The sequence below is a fragment of the Crotalus tigris genome, unplaced genomic scaffold, assembly GCF_016545835.1.
Source record: "Crotalus tigris isolate CLP2741 ecotype Arizona unplaced genomic scaffold, ASM1654583v1 scf7180000017740.2609645, whole genome shotgun sequence".
Classification (NCBI taxonomy): Eukaryota; Metazoa; Chordata; class Lepidosauria; order Squamata; family Viperidae; genus Crotalus; species Crotalus tigris.
The window spans coordinates 1112825-1128067 of record NW_024096606.1 but is presented as its reverse complement, the minus strand read 5'-3'; the positions used below and the strand labels follow the sequence as shown (position 1 = coordinate 1128067).

Sequence of the window (15243 nt, the reverse complement as noted above, 5' to 3'; positions counted from 1 at the left end):
GACTATGAGCCAGCAGTGTGTAGCAGCAGCCAAAAAAGCTAATACAATCCTGGGTTGTATAAACACAGACATAAAATCAAGATCACACAAAGTATTAGTACTGCTTTATAAAACCTTAGTAAGACCACATCTGGAATACTGCAACCAATTTTGGTCACTATACTACAAACGATCAAAGGCCTGAAGACTAAAACATATGAAGAACAGCTGCAGGAACTAGGTTTGGCTAGTCCACAGGTAGCAACCTATGGCTCTGGAGCCGCATGCGGCTCTTTCATCCTTCTACTGTGGCTCCCAGTCCTCCTCTGCCATTTGCAGTGCCACAAAAGAAAGAAGTGGGACTAAAAAAGTTCAATCAATCAACTTCGCGAGATCTTTTTTTCCCTGTGAGAAGTTGGAATTGATTGGTTGAACTTTTTTAGTCCCACTTCTTTTATTTTTGGGACTGGCCACAAACTTCTCTTCTTTTTGGGACTGCACGTGGTGGTGGAGGAAGAGACAGAGGACTACGGAGGTGGACCTGGAAAGAAGGTGCCACGTGGGTTTGATCGGGGATACGGGGGGGGGGGTTCTGCCAAGCTTATACGGAACTGGGGAAATGGGCTGGGTGGGGGGACCTGCCAATGCCACTGCCATGAGGCTTTGCAGAGCCCCCCGAGTGGCCATGATCTCCCCTCCCCAGCCAGCCAGCCACCATTGCCGATCTTCTCCTCACCTGGCCAGCTGGCCTCATGCTCTTCTCCTCCACCTCCTCATCCTCTGCACTCAGTCGTCTGCTAGCGTTTTGGGTGGCTCTGCTCCATCCGAGTTGAAGAAAGCTGCTTTCTGCTATGTCTCTGCTTTCTTCAACTTGGATGGAGCAGAGCCACCCAAGCCGCTAGCAGCCGATTGAGTGCAGAGGAGGAGGAGGAGGAAGAGAAGAATGTGAGGATGGCTGGCCAGGTGAGAAGATTGACGATGGTGGCTGGCTGGCTGGAGAGGGGGGATCATGGTGTGTATGTGAGAGAGAGAGAGAGAAAGAGAGAGAGAAAATTTGAATATATGTTTGATTTTTTTAAATTAAGAGATGAGGTATGGTGATAATTATGCTGTATTTAAAGATGGTAGATAAGCTACTAAAATTGTTTTTATCTGTTGGGATGAAGGAGAAAGTTTTTTTTCCCCTCTTTCTCCTGTCCTTTTCTCTCTCCCCCCCACAATTTGTTTCTTTTCTATTTTTCTATTTGTAGTTTTTATAGTTTGCACCGGCTTTTTATTTCATAAATACAAGGAGGACTCAAATAGACATTGAGTATTTTATTTGAAAGTAACCTTTGATCCAGCGTCTTTTTTTGGGGGGAGTTCAAAATGTTTTTGTTGCACGCAGAAATAAAAATTTGTTTTTCTTGTAGCAGTTCATTGATTTCATAAATGCAACACACTACAGTTTTTTTATACATAGCATAAAGGTAAAAAATGATATCTGCAGTGTTATCATCATTTTACATGTCAAAAGGGTTTTGTGGCTCCCAGTGTTTTCTTTTCTGTGGTAAACTGGTCCAAATGGTTGCCGACCCCTGGGCTAGTCTAAAGAAAAGAAGAAACAGGGGTGACATGATATCAGTATTCCAGTATTTGAGGGGCTGCCATAAAGAAGAGGGCATCAAACTATTTTCCAAAGGGCATGAAAAGAAACAACCGTTGGAAACTATACAAAAAGAGAAGAAACCTGGAATTAAGGAGAAACTTCCTAACAGTGAGGACAATTAACCAATGGAATAGCTTCAGAAATCATGGGTGCTCCATCACAGGAGGTTTTTAAGAATAGTCTAGACCCATGGTGACCCATGGTGCAGAACCGTCCCTGTGGGCACATGTGCCATCACCCCAGAGGGATGCGGGGCTAGGCTTCTCCCCTCCCCCTCTTCACATGTGCCAGCGCTCTTGCTCTCTTTCTCTGCACCGGGAGTCAGGGAGCAGCTGCAAGAGCTGGGCAGGGAGAGGGGAGAAGCCAGAAGCGGCACAGAGAAAGAGGTGTCGAGACGAGCTCAAGGGCCAGGGAGGGAATGGGGAAAAAGATCGTTCTTGCTACGATCTCCCTTCTGCTCGCCACTGGGAAGCCTGGTGGCACAGCTTGGCATGGCTACACAGGGAAACTCCAGTGCCCTGGACTTGAAAGTGAGTTTCAGCGCTCCCCAGGTTTTAGTGCAGCAATGGGACGCAATTCAGCAAAGTGCTGAGTTCTCTTCATGTGAGTTTGTGGTGCCTTCATGAGAGTGGCTGCTCCCCTCCACCTTCCCGTCTCCCCTTAGCTAAGGGGCACTTTGGCATGGGCAGTTGGGGAAGGGGAGGGCTGGCTTCTCTCAGGGGGCACATTGGACGCACATTGGAAGGGAACCTCTGAGTTGGGGGCAGCCAAAGTTAGCCCTCCACTTGGGAGAGGAGCTCTTTCCTTTCTGCACAGAGTAACTTCTGCAACAAAACTCTGCAGGGGTGAGAATTGCAGAGTTTAAGTGATAAGTAAAATGTGCAAGATGATCGAAAGCCCTTCTTAAGATTTTAGGGGGGGCAATGGAGGGGGAGAAGGTGGTGCGGAAAGTTTGGTGGATGTTGTTAAGAAGTGAATGAACGACTTCAATTCCAGAATCTCCAGAATCACATGAAAACATGTGCAATATCTGGAGTGTGGGTTGGAAAAGGGTGGGCTATTCTTTTATTCTTTTGTGAGTGGAGGAAATTGGGGAAAAAGGCGGCGGGAGAAGTTTAACCAGGGTAAAGGAATAATCTATATGTTGAGGAATTCGACTTTGGAAATGGTATTGAAATACACACCCTTGGATAGCAGAAAGCATTTCTGTCTCTCCTCCCCCCCCCAAACTGGGATAAAAATAATTGATAAAAGCAAATTTTGGCATTATTTTACTCCAGTGGCCAATCAGATGCAGAGGGAAACTAAAACTGGACAAGAAACCAACAATAACTCTCCATTCTGTGTATAGAAGGTGTAGTTTTGTATAAGGAGAAGAAAGATAAAATTAATAATACATGCTGGATAAACCAGTACTGTAAACTCCAACTGTACTTGCAGTGTGACAGTAGTTAAATCAGTGGTGCCACATTTCAAAGTTACAGTTAGAGTACTCCGATTGCAGCTGCTTTCTTGCAGGTATGTGGAATGGTGTGGGACCCACAGGTTTTGCAAAGTGAAGAGAGGAAGTTGTTACAGCTTATTAGGAAAGATAAAATAGTCAACCAAGAATGCTTTATTAACCATTCTTCATCCAGATTTTATATCAGTTGCATCTGCTAATACAGGTGTTCTGAGACACTCTTCTGTTTTAACTTGTTTTCCTTGTTGCTTCTTAGAATTTTCATCCTGCTTTTGTGACAGGGTAGCATTTGGGAGGGAGTGTAGCTGCCCCCTTCCCCTCCAAGCCATCAGCTAAGCAAGATGCCCACCTGTCCACACTCTTTCCCCTGCCCGAGGCTTTCGTTGTCATGAGTGTTGTGTCCTGAGCCTGCAAAGGCAGGGTCGGGACATTGCAATGGTCCCGGGCAGTTGCAAGCTGCCCGGGACCAGACTGGGTGGCGCCGGCTTCGCGCGCATGCGCAAGGTGCAGAAGTGCGCCTAAATGTTACCTTTTTGCCCAGGGATGCTATTAAAGAAGTCAGAGAGGCCTGCGAGACTCAGAGCTGTGACGGAGAGAGAACTACTTTAAATAAAGGGCTGTTGGAATTACAGAATGTGCTGTATTCATTCGCCGTTGACTCAAGGACTCAACACTGCCAATGAACGTGGGCTGGCTTACAAAAACAAAAAAGAAGAATTGTAAGCTTACCCAAGAGTCCTGGAGAGAGGAAGACGGCATTAAACTCAGCACCTGGCCTGCCAGTAAAACGTCGCTGGAGGTAAGCTGGCTGATAGACCCCTTCCTAACAAAGAAGCAAGAATGGCGAAGATAGGGAGACTGTCTGAATTCGATGTCACGCTCCCAGAATGATGGGAGTCTTATGTTGCCAGAGTAAAAAATTACTTTAGAGTAAATCAAGTAAGAGAAGATGGCTTGAAGGCCACTACTTTGCTGTGTGTCTGTGGTCAAGATGCATTTGAAATTGCTGAAAATTTGGCAGCCCCTGCTCCTCTTGAATCTGTCACTTATACAGATTTAAAAAAATTATTGAAGGAACATTTTCAGCCCAAATTGTTTGTTATTGCGTGGAGACACACTTTTGAACAGAGGGATTTTTGCTGCACATGGGCTCCCAGATGTCCTGGTGTCTGACAATGGTCCTCAATTCACTTCTTTCAAGGTTCAGGCTTTCTTGCAGGCCAACATGATTTGTCATGCCACCTCCGCACCATTCCACCCTTCCACCAATGGTATGGCTGAACGGATGGTCTGCATCACCAAGGATGCTTTAAAGAAACTGACCTACAGGGACTGGCACCACAGGTTGGCAGACTTTCTTCTTGCTTACCGCACCACACCTTCAACTTCCACTGGGAAGAGCCCAGCTGAAATCCGTTGGGGGCACAAACTGATCACCAAACTTGACAGGTTGCACCCGGACAGACTGCCTCCTAAGGTCACCCAACCCCGGGCACCGCAGTGTCTGCAAGTGGGTGCCCCAGTATGGACCTGGAACTACGGGCCCGGTGGGTTGTGGGTTTCTGCTGTAGTATGCAAGGTTACTGGTTCATTGTCATATGAGGTCTCCTTGGACGACGGTCGTGTCCTTCGGCGGCATATCGATCAGCTGCATACGAGACTGGACTTACCCTCTGCAACTCCTGGGCTTTCTCCAGGGGGGGAGGGGCACCACTATGGGCAAAGGGAAGGGTGTTGGCAGCAGCCCGGGCCAAACGGAGATGCCGCAAATGGCCTGTTCCAAGGTTCCGCAAATGTTCCAAACAGGAATTCAAGGGAACAAGAAATCATACAGGCACCAGTGCCTACTCCAGCCAGGGAGTCACCCAGGGGGCATACTCATCATTCACAACTACCATTCAGTACTCCAGTCAGGGAGAATAACTGGCAGCATCCTAATAACGCAAACATTGCAAGAGAACTGGCACACAAACAGTCAAGTTGGCCCAGTACTGCTACTGCTTCCAAAAGGAAGTATACACACAGGGAGGTGGTCAGAGAGGAAAATCCCAATTCTGGCATCTCTGGCATAGATGGGGGGGGCAACTGAGTATTGGGGCACTGCAGAAACCCCAGACAATCTCGTTATGGGGCATGGGAGTGAAGGGATGCGTTCCCTTGATAGGTCCATTGTGGACTTGGAGGGCTCTACAGAAATGCCAAACAGTGGCAGGCATACAGAGGGGCCCGAGAGCCTACAATTAGGCAGGTCAACCAGGTTCATGGGGGAGCAAAGTCCTGGTCTGACGAGCTCGGTGGGCAAGCAAGCAGACCAGGCAACGGGACACAGTTCACAGGGACCACCAGGGTTTGAAAGAGGGGGCAACTCCACTTCATCCTCTGCACAAGAGGAAGTAGGGGGTTCTCCGAACCTGAGGAGGTCACAGAGAGTAAAAAGGTCTCCCAAGTATCTTGAGGACTTTGTAACTCTGCTGTTAAAGCAAGGAAAGTGAGAGGGTGCCTGCTGTTGTTGGAAAATGGGAGTGTGAGCATTGAGTAGTTAATTCCAAAACAATAGCCCAGTACCATTTGTGGTGTGGCTATTGCACAGCTGCAATAGATGTGCAGGTTTGGGGTTGGCACACCATGCTCGTGTTGAGGTCACGTATAACTACCTATATAGTTAATAAGTCTCATCCGGGGGGGAAGGGGTGTTGTGTCCTGAGCCTGCAAAGGCAGGCTCGGGATGTTGCAATGGTTCCGGGCAGTTGCAAGCTGCCCGGGACCAGACTGGGTGGTGACGGCTTCGCGCTCATGCGCGAGGCGCGGAAGCACACCTAAATGTTACCTTTTTGCCCGGGGATGCTATTAAAGGAGTCAGAGAGGCCTGCGAGCCTCAGAGCTGTGACAGAGAGAGAACTACTTTAAATAAAGGGCTGTTGGAATTACAGAATGTGCTGTATTCATTCGCCGTTGACTCAAGGACTTAACACTGAGCATTTCTGTTGAGGATGGGGGGGGCTGTTTGGTTTTTATTCCCCTCCCATCTGCTGGGAGGTTGCAGCAGGTTTTGGTCTCTTCTGTTGTGCTGTGAGGTTACCCACAAAGCATGTTTGTTTTGGGGGGGATCCCCACTCCAGTTGCTAAGCTTGCTGAAACCCTCTTCCTCCTCCTCCTCACCGGAGCCCCCCTTTGTCTGCAACCAGCCCTGCCCTGCCCTGCCTTGCCTTGCCTTACCTCGCCTTGCCCTATGGCAATGGCAACCCCACCCTTCCCCCTCCCTCGCCTCGCCTCACCCTGCAGGACAAGCCTCCTGCCCACCATCCCACTGCCTGGATCTCCCCCAACCCTGCCCGGCCCCCCACAGGCATCCCTCCCCAGGAGCAACACCGAGGTGGCCATGCCCACCCTGGTCTTGCCCACCCAGTCAGCCATGACTACTATAGCCATGCCCACTCTGTGGGCCACGCCCACCCCATGGGCCATACTCACCCAGCACCTGTTGATACATAAGTGGGTTTTGGGTTGCAGTTTGGGCACTCGGTCTCTAAAAGGTTCACCATCACTGCATTAGTTCATTCAGCCACACGATTGGTACATGGATGAAAACTGGAACTGAGACCTTGTAATGATGCTATTGATTGGATGGACTCTCTCCAAAATCTTGCAGTGAATTGTAACCCTCGGTCTGATATGATTGGTTAGGCACTCCATGCAGCCTGTAAGTATGCTGCACAAACATCTTGGCTAACTTCCTAGCTGAGAGAAGCTTTGGACAAGCTACGAAGTGTGCTTGTTTGGAAAATAAATCAATGTCCACATTACAGTATTTTTGCCACTCTCCAGTAATTCCACTATTAAATCCATTGCTATTTCTTCCCAGGGTCTTCTAGGGTCAGCCACTGGTTGTAATAAACATAGGGGTTTCTCAGGTAATTGCTTCATGGATGCACAAACCGAGCAACTAGCCATATAGTCTTTTATATTCTTTTTCATTTTTGGCCACCAAAATTGTCTTTTCACGAGATGAAAAGTTTTTACAAACCCAAAATGCCCAGCAGATTTTGCATTATGTGCTCAGTTTAACAACACTGTCCTTTGGCTTGCTCACATCCCTGAGGGGGTCTCTCCTGGTCCCAGTAACACTCTTACTTCCTCAACTGGCTGGCCATTTTTCACCTGCAGAATGAGGTTGAAGAACTCTACCAGTATGCTGTCAGTAATCCATTAAATCTAACTCTACCTCAGTAGTTAATTGGTACCAGTCAACAGAGGAGATGGGACACCCCTCTGGGTAGACAGTTGTAATACAGTTCCTTGTTTAACCCATCTCAAAATTGGTAGATAACATGTGCTCTGGCCAACCTCTAACATGAGCGACCAAGCTACAAAATTTCCAAATATATTCAGCCACTGGTCTCTTCCCTTGCTTGATTGTCCGGACTCTTGCATTGGCCTTTCTTGCTTTGGTGGGATCTTCAAACAGGTTCTGTAGCTTTTGCATAAAGGCATCAACAACATGGAGCCCTTGGGCTGCCTCATAATAAAGTGACACCAACTACTCTGCTACTTCCCCTTCCAGATTCGCTTAAATAACATTCCTTCCCATTCCATCATTGGGGTATCTGTCTCCATACCTTTCTAAATAGTTTTACACCTGGGTCAGGAAATAAGCCAGGTTTTCTGATTTTCTGTCAAACATGACTTTAAAAAGCTTGGGATCTTCCCTCACCATTACATAGCCAGGTGGTAGACCTGCTCCTAGTAACACTGCCTAAGCCCCTCTCTGATCAATTGGCCAAGGGTCAGGTGGTGCCCCAACTTTTGTTGGGAAGTAGTAGCTGGAATACAGTCCCTCTGGTCCCCCCCACTCTGGGCAATTCTTGCCATCCTGGACCACAGGGAAGCTACTGGCTGTAGCAAAGATGGAATGGAATAATAGGGTAGTGAGCAGAACCCACTACTGACCACTTCAGTGAGGCAGCTCCTCAAACCTTCAATCTCCTGAACATCTCTCTCAATTGTTCCACAGAAAGGCTGTGAGCTGGCATAGGAAGTCTCCAATCCACTGGCTCTCCCTATTCTGCAGCCTTCTTGGACACCTTCATTGGCCAAGTCTCAGATAGAGCCAAAGGAAACTCAGCTTCTGTTGCCTCCCTGAGGCCACTCACCTATGTAGTTCATGGTGCCAGACAAGGAACTTCTGTATCTCTTCCTCCTTCAGTAGTTCGAATTGGCTCTAATGATCTAGCGTTCTGCTTCGGGTGAGCCCGCCCTGACAAGTCAGTCTCTCCTGTCTGGATTATAGGCACTGTCCTCAGGAGAGGAGCTTCTCCATGTGGCGACCCTCCATAGTTCTTCTTGTCCATTGTAGAATTCACAATATACCAGCACTCCTGGGAGATAAACCTAGGTAGGCTGCAAAGCATATGAGAGTTAGTTTAATATCAACCTCCAGCTCAGTTATCCAAATAAAAGTCCAGGGTTATTTTCATTTCTGAAAAGCTTACTGTTTATTGAATACATGGCCTGGTAAAGGTGAGGTAAAACTAATTCTAAAATCCCAAGGCATCAGAACATAGAATATAATAATGACTTTCCCAGACATCCCTCCCCCAGATGTCCATGTAGCTCATGTAAACCATTTCTCTTTGTTATACTATCTTCTTCACACCTGCTAGAATGTCTTTGAAAAAATTTCATACTGCCGACTCTGATCAAGCTTCCATAGAACTGGAGAGTTTTTGTTTCTTTATCTAACCCATTTGAAAGCAACACCTCCCCTCTCTTACTCTAATGGCAAGATGAAAACAGAGAGGCATGTAGCTGCCAATTTTTCACCCTTGACAAATAAGCTATAGTCCATACTGAGCAATGACACTGCACTTTTGTAGGCACTGTAGTCCCCTATTTGCATACTGACAACCATCCAACCTGAAGTATATTCTCATAGAGAACAAGAAACAACAGGACAATTATACTATGAGGGCAATTCAGAAATAAACCTCCATTTGAGCATGTGCAAGAAATAGGTGGGGATAGCGATGCCCGTCCTATGATGTCCTGCACAGTTGTTCAGTACGTAGTGAGGAGTGGAAGGAGAAGGTTGTGTTGCAGTTGACTTGTCTGCTAGATCAATTGAAAATGAACCCTGCCATAGAAAATCCTGCCAGATGTGAAGATGCCAAAGGAGTACTGCTAGTGAAGTTTATGGAGCGTGGTTCGACCATCAATTCAGAAGTCTACTGTGAAATGTTACAAAAGCCATCCATAACAAGCATCAGGGCATGCTGACTTCCAGTGTGGTTGTAAGGACCCACCCCACTTTGCATCTTAAGAAGACAGAACTCTTGGAATAATTCTTCCAACAGGAATCCTTTATTAAGAAGAAGTGGTTGCAGGCGTGCTAGACAGGACTTGGGGTCCAAGCTCTCCCATTCAAGGTTTTAAGGGGTTCCCCAGCAGTTCCACCCAATCACCCCCCCTTCCAGTGATAGTTTCAGGCATCACAATTCCACCCCTTTGTTCCTTTCTTCCGTCTGGATGGAGATTTCAGATAAACTACATGAAAGGTAAATAGCCCCCTTTGTTATGGTAAGGTTCTTTGGTGCTATTTACATTCAAACTCTTTGAGGTTGCAATAAACACATTCAATTCCTTAGAAGTATACTGAAGGAAGTGAGGGCCATAAAGCCCCTTTGTTCTCCCCCTTCTCTCCCTCTTATGGCAGAATCCAGAGAAGGCAGAATTGGGGTTTTCTATATTTGATGATTAAAGATGAAATATAATTGGATTCTGACAGTGGTGTTGATTCACAATAATGCTCTCCCATACATTGCTAGATGTACCCAAGAATTTTTGAAGCAGTTTCTTTGGGATGTTTTTGATCAATCCCTTATAGCCCAGATTTTGCACTGAGCGACTACTACTAAGGAATTTCAAACCTTGTAAGATGTTATGACAAATGTCTCAGTTTGAATGATGATTATGTTGATAAGTAATGTAATGTTGTAGTTTTCTAATGTGTATAATTAAAATTCAGTATCTGTGAGTGTCTGTCATTGATAACCAAACAGAGGTTTATTTCTGAATTACCCTCATATATAGATAGCCTGCAACAACAGAAACTGCAACAAACCCTGGGGTCTACTTTGCTCCTATATTTGCAAAAATAACACCATTACTGGCCCTTACAGCTTTTCACACAAGATTAGAGACAATTCATATGTCCCTCTGGATTCTATGTAAGACAAACAGGGCAAACTTTGTGTAAAATAACTAATGGACAGAAATTGATATAAGGATTCAAAACAAAGGCTACCTAACCTCAGAACATTTCAGTTTCCCAGGATCCTCCATGACAGATCTTAAAGTAAGCATTACTAACACAATTCAGTGACAGATTAATCAAAATACCTATATGTAAGATCTTTCAACACAAGTGTTTTCTAAGAAGCACATACTTAAAACACACAATCTAGATCACAGTGTTTCCTGGAGTTAGATTTCAGCAGTTTTGAGGCTGTATTGTAGCTATAAGACTGAAGAACTGTTTATGGAGGAGGTAACCATGGAGACAAATATTTCAAAGGAGGGGAGCTGTCAGGAAAAACTATTCAATAAACAAAATTATACATAATATGCTTACGCTATTATAAGTGTCAGTGATGGGAAGAAGAGGACACCAATGATTGCATGTATTTAAAAGGAAGAAATCTGGAAGCAAAGAGGGGACTGGCTTAGTAGAAAATTATTCTGCACCAAATGTCAGATTGGGGAATTAATCATCTTTATTCTGCTTGCTTTTTTAATCTTAGAAGCATATCTGCACTAGCACATTTACATTAGCACATCTGGACTAGTTAGGCAACCAGTTAGGAAACTGGTATAGCCTAGGCTTCATATCACATTCTTTTCTGATTGCCAGAAGTGGTATTATATCTGGTTCCTTTTTCTGAAAGTTTACAGCAATGAAAAGGGTGAATTGCTTGGGTTCAACAGACCATCTCACACTTCCCCATCTCAATTACCATTAGTCTATCCCTTCATTATGGAAATATTTTCTATTTCTTAATATTTTCTTAATACTTTATTAACAGAAGCCTTCTCTGTAGTCTAGATTGTGTTAGCTGTTTGCTTTCCCAAAGCCTTCCACTATTCTAAAATTTTAACGCCAAGTAAAATGCAATGAAAAGGCCAAACAAAAAAGAAGGAAACAGACTATAGATAACTGTTAAATTTGTTCCACTGTTTTTCTTTTGAAAGTAAATTAAATCCAACACAATGTCAAGTTCTCTCTTACTCCCTTTCCTCTGCTTTTTGCTTTAATGGCACCCAAATTACTTGGTGTGCATATGCACACACAGTTGTTTCTACACAGTGCCTAAATTCTTTATTTATGTATTTTTGAGTCAATAATGAGATGTATGCTAAAATTTATAGAGGAAAACTAGAAGTTTATTTTTATCCTGGCCACAAACCACAGCAGAAATGCCAAAAATAAATATATGTTTAAAATACACTAACAAATAAAATAAATGAAATAAAATAAGCTGAAGTATGACAAAAGGAAGAATATGTGAACAGATAAATGTACATCTGTGAGCTACTCATCCTGCAACATTATTTCATTTTATGCGTCCACTTTTCTTAATTCTCTCCAAGGATTTAGATCAGGAAAATATCCCTGGGAATTGGTCCTTGGGGTGTCTTAATATAATGATTACATTTTATTAAAATATGAAACCAAAATAATGTACCTTTATGAATATTAGAGGGCTATGATTTTTCAATATTAAAATATATATTAGTAGATGTATGTGAGATGGTTGTATTACATATGAGATTTTGGCACATTCTGTGGTGATCTCATTCATGTTTTATCAATTGTTTTAATTGTTTTATTCTATATTGCTTAAAAATGTATATAAATTTGATTGATTCATTAGTGAAAAGTCCTGGTAAGGCTGAATAATACTGATTGCATATCAGCATGCAATTAAGAAAAGTTCGCTGTAGAAAACTAAGTTTGTTTTTCCCAAAAGAAGAGTCCAAGAGAGAAGGAAATATATGAGAAATATGAGGGTAGTAAGGATTATTGGATAACCACTGCTGGTATCAAATCCTTGCCTGGATTGAACATTTCATTTCATCTATTTGCAATCATAACTTCCCTCATTCATGAAGTAAGTAGCCTTTGACAAATTCTTCTCTATTTTCTTCTGTCCTCCTGGAACAATATTGATCTGCTTTAAAAGGTCAATAGTCCCGCAGTACTATAATGCAATCAAAATAGATTGGTGGTACAGACTTCCTCGATGAAATTTCTGCAGTCCATGGAAACCTGAACCCTATTCTTTTTCTCAGCTTGATAATTAGTTCTTGGATGTCATGATGGCCTTACAGAAATTCTTACAGAATAACAGAGTTGGAAGGGATCTTATAGGTCATCTAGTCCAACCCCCTGCTCAAGCAGGAGACCCTATTCCATTTCTGACAAGTGGCTGTTCAGTCTCTTCTTGAAAGCCTCCAGTGATGGAGCACCCACAACATCTAAGTGATGTGCTTAAACTGATGCTTGCTAACTCTCATTTTTAGCAGTCTAACTGTGTCACATGTATATCCTACTTCAGACTTGATGAGTTACACATTGCATGACCTATTTGAATAAAGACCTGAGGAGCAATGATTGTCCCAGTCCCTTATTTTCAATTACTATTAAGGATGAAATCTTGATATTTTCTATACCAGGCGATGTGAAAGCTTCATTCCATAAAAAGTATAAAACTGTGTCTTATCTCAGATTTAAATTGGAAATGTATTTGCTACTGAGTGGGCATAGCAAGCCACAAGGGTTTACTTATTTGTGAAATCTGCACTGAAAGCAGATTTCTCAGGCACTACTTAATTTTATGTTGTTGTAAGTCATTAATAAACTTCCCACCAGGTAATTGTCATCAACCAATGGCCTAGAACAAAATGATCAAATTTTGACTCCCTTCTTGAGCTGAAATACAACATTACTATCAGTGATAGACAGGTTTTTGTCCATGCTGGGAATCTATTTTGGATTCTTTTGGATCATGCCAAGAAATGAGTATGCAAAACATCATATCTCCTCTTTTCTTAGAAACAGACTTCCTTTGAAAAACTGCTGGAGTTAAAATAAAATAAAATAATAAAATAACTGGCAATAGAAAAGGGAAGTATATTGCTAAGAAAAGCCCTAATATTTTTTTATAGCAGACTTCCTCAATATGGTATGTATCAGATGTGTTGGAGTACAACCTATGCTGGGACTGTGGGGTAAGGATTGGGCAACTTTTAAGCACCATATCTGAGAAAACAGATTGGGCTCGATCAATTTTTCTTTTTTGCTTTTTATATTACCAGAGCACCAGATAGATACACAATACAACTTCAGCATGAACAGTCTTATCCAGGGGCTATCATTTTTTTTTTTAAGCTTACAAGGAAAAAAAAGGTATGTATATATTTATACAGCTTAAAGGCTGGCCATCTCCTAAAGATGCTGGATAGTTTCAGAAGGTAAGAACAATATATAAAAACATAAAAGAAACCACAAGCAAACATAAAGATATAAACCATACAGATGTAAACATCACCCTGCCCCACAGCCTGGGGAAACAGCCAAGTCTTTATTAGTTTTCTGAAGGTCACCAAGACTTAATTCTCACAAACAGAGAAGAAGCATAGAGGGCGTTGAAACTGCAGGAACCTTGGGTGAGAGTGACCATATCATACTGGAATTCAATATAATGGAAACACAAGCAATAGAACATAATGATATTAGAGTCTTAGATTTTAAAAGAGTTGATTTTAACGAACTCAGAGAGAGCTTGGGAAAGATTCCTTGGATGAAAATCCTAAATGGGAAAACAACTCAAGAAGCTTGGGAAACTCTGAAATATATGATCATAAAAGCCCATTCCAGCACAATACCACTGAAAAAGAAACAAGAAATCTAAGAAAAATTCAGCATGGTTGCACGAAGATCTCTCTGATAAACTGAAAGACAAAGAAAACAAGTACAAAAAATGGAAAGAGGGACACATAACTAAGGCTGATTATTAGCAGACAGCAAGAACATGCAAAGATGAAGTCAGGAAAGGCTCAGAATGAATGAAGACTTGCAACAAAAGTCAAAAATAATTAAAAAAGCTTCTTTCAACATATAAATAACACGAAAAAAATCAAGGAAATGCTCTACTAAAGAGAGAAGACAGCAAGGAAGTAAAAGGCAGCAGAGAGAAAGCAGAGCTGCTTAATGCATTCTTTGTATCAGTTTTCATGCCAAAGAAATTATAGCCCAGCCTACAAAAACATAACTGTAAAAGATAGACTAGAAATAAAAGTTAAAATAAGCAAAAAAAATGGTAAGAGGACACCTGTCTGATCTTCATGAATATAAATCACTTGGACCTGATAGATTACATCCCAGAGTTCTAAAGGAGCTTGCAGATGCCATTTCAGAACCATTGTACCATATCTTTCAAAAATCATGGAGCACTGAGGAAGTACCAGATGACTGGAAAGAGGCTGATATGGTTCCCATCTTCAAAAAAAGGAGGGGGAAAGACAGACCCAGGAAACTACAGACCAATCAGTTTAACTTCAATACCTGGGGAAATCCTGGAAAAGATTAAAAAAAAAAAAACAGATCAGCAAATAACTAGAAGCAAACAAAGTTATAACTGGTAGCCAGCATGGGTTTCTTAAAAACAGATCATGCCAAAACAATCTTATGTTGCCTCGTCTTGACACACAATTAACTGAATCAAACTCACCACGTCAGGAACGAAGAACTTTCAAATTTTATTTAGTAAAGTAATGAATTAAAGTCAGCACTGACAACCATTACACTCATGGCCCTTTTATACAGTTAACACAAGACCCCGCCTAACCCACACCCATTCTACCACCCATGCGCCACCACCCACATCCAGACCACCCAACACCCCTATATGGCAATACATCCGATTACCATGACCTGCAGCAGCTGCCCCCTAACGCATCCCGGCGCCGCGGCCGCTTCCCGACGCTTCGGCCGCTTCCCGATGCTTCTACAGCCTACCAGCCCCCATTAGTAAACGCAGCTTCCATTTAATGTCCTCACAGTCAGGGTTACCGACTGCGCATGCGACATGCCGTCCAG

At 43.3% G+C, this 15243-nt stretch overlaps 1 long non-coding RNA gene across 2 annotated transcripts; it reads right to left on the bottom strand.

Moving 5' to 3' along the window:
- Positions 1-1177: 1177 nt before the first annotated feature.
- On the bottom strand, positions 1178-15211 carry LOC120306500. 2 transcript variants are annotated; one of them, XR_005556325.1, is made up of 4 exons: positions 15073-15211; positions 14610-14720; positions 8240-8486; positions 1178-1566 (listed from the first exon to the last, which is right to left on the bottom strand). It is a non-coding gene; the product is annotated as an uncharacterized LOC120306500 (long non-coding RNA). The 2 variants fall into 2 exon arrangements; XR_005556324.1 differs by having other exon boundaries at positions 14710-14720; positions 15073-15204.
- Between the last annotated feature and the right edge of the window lie 32 nt (positions 15212-15243).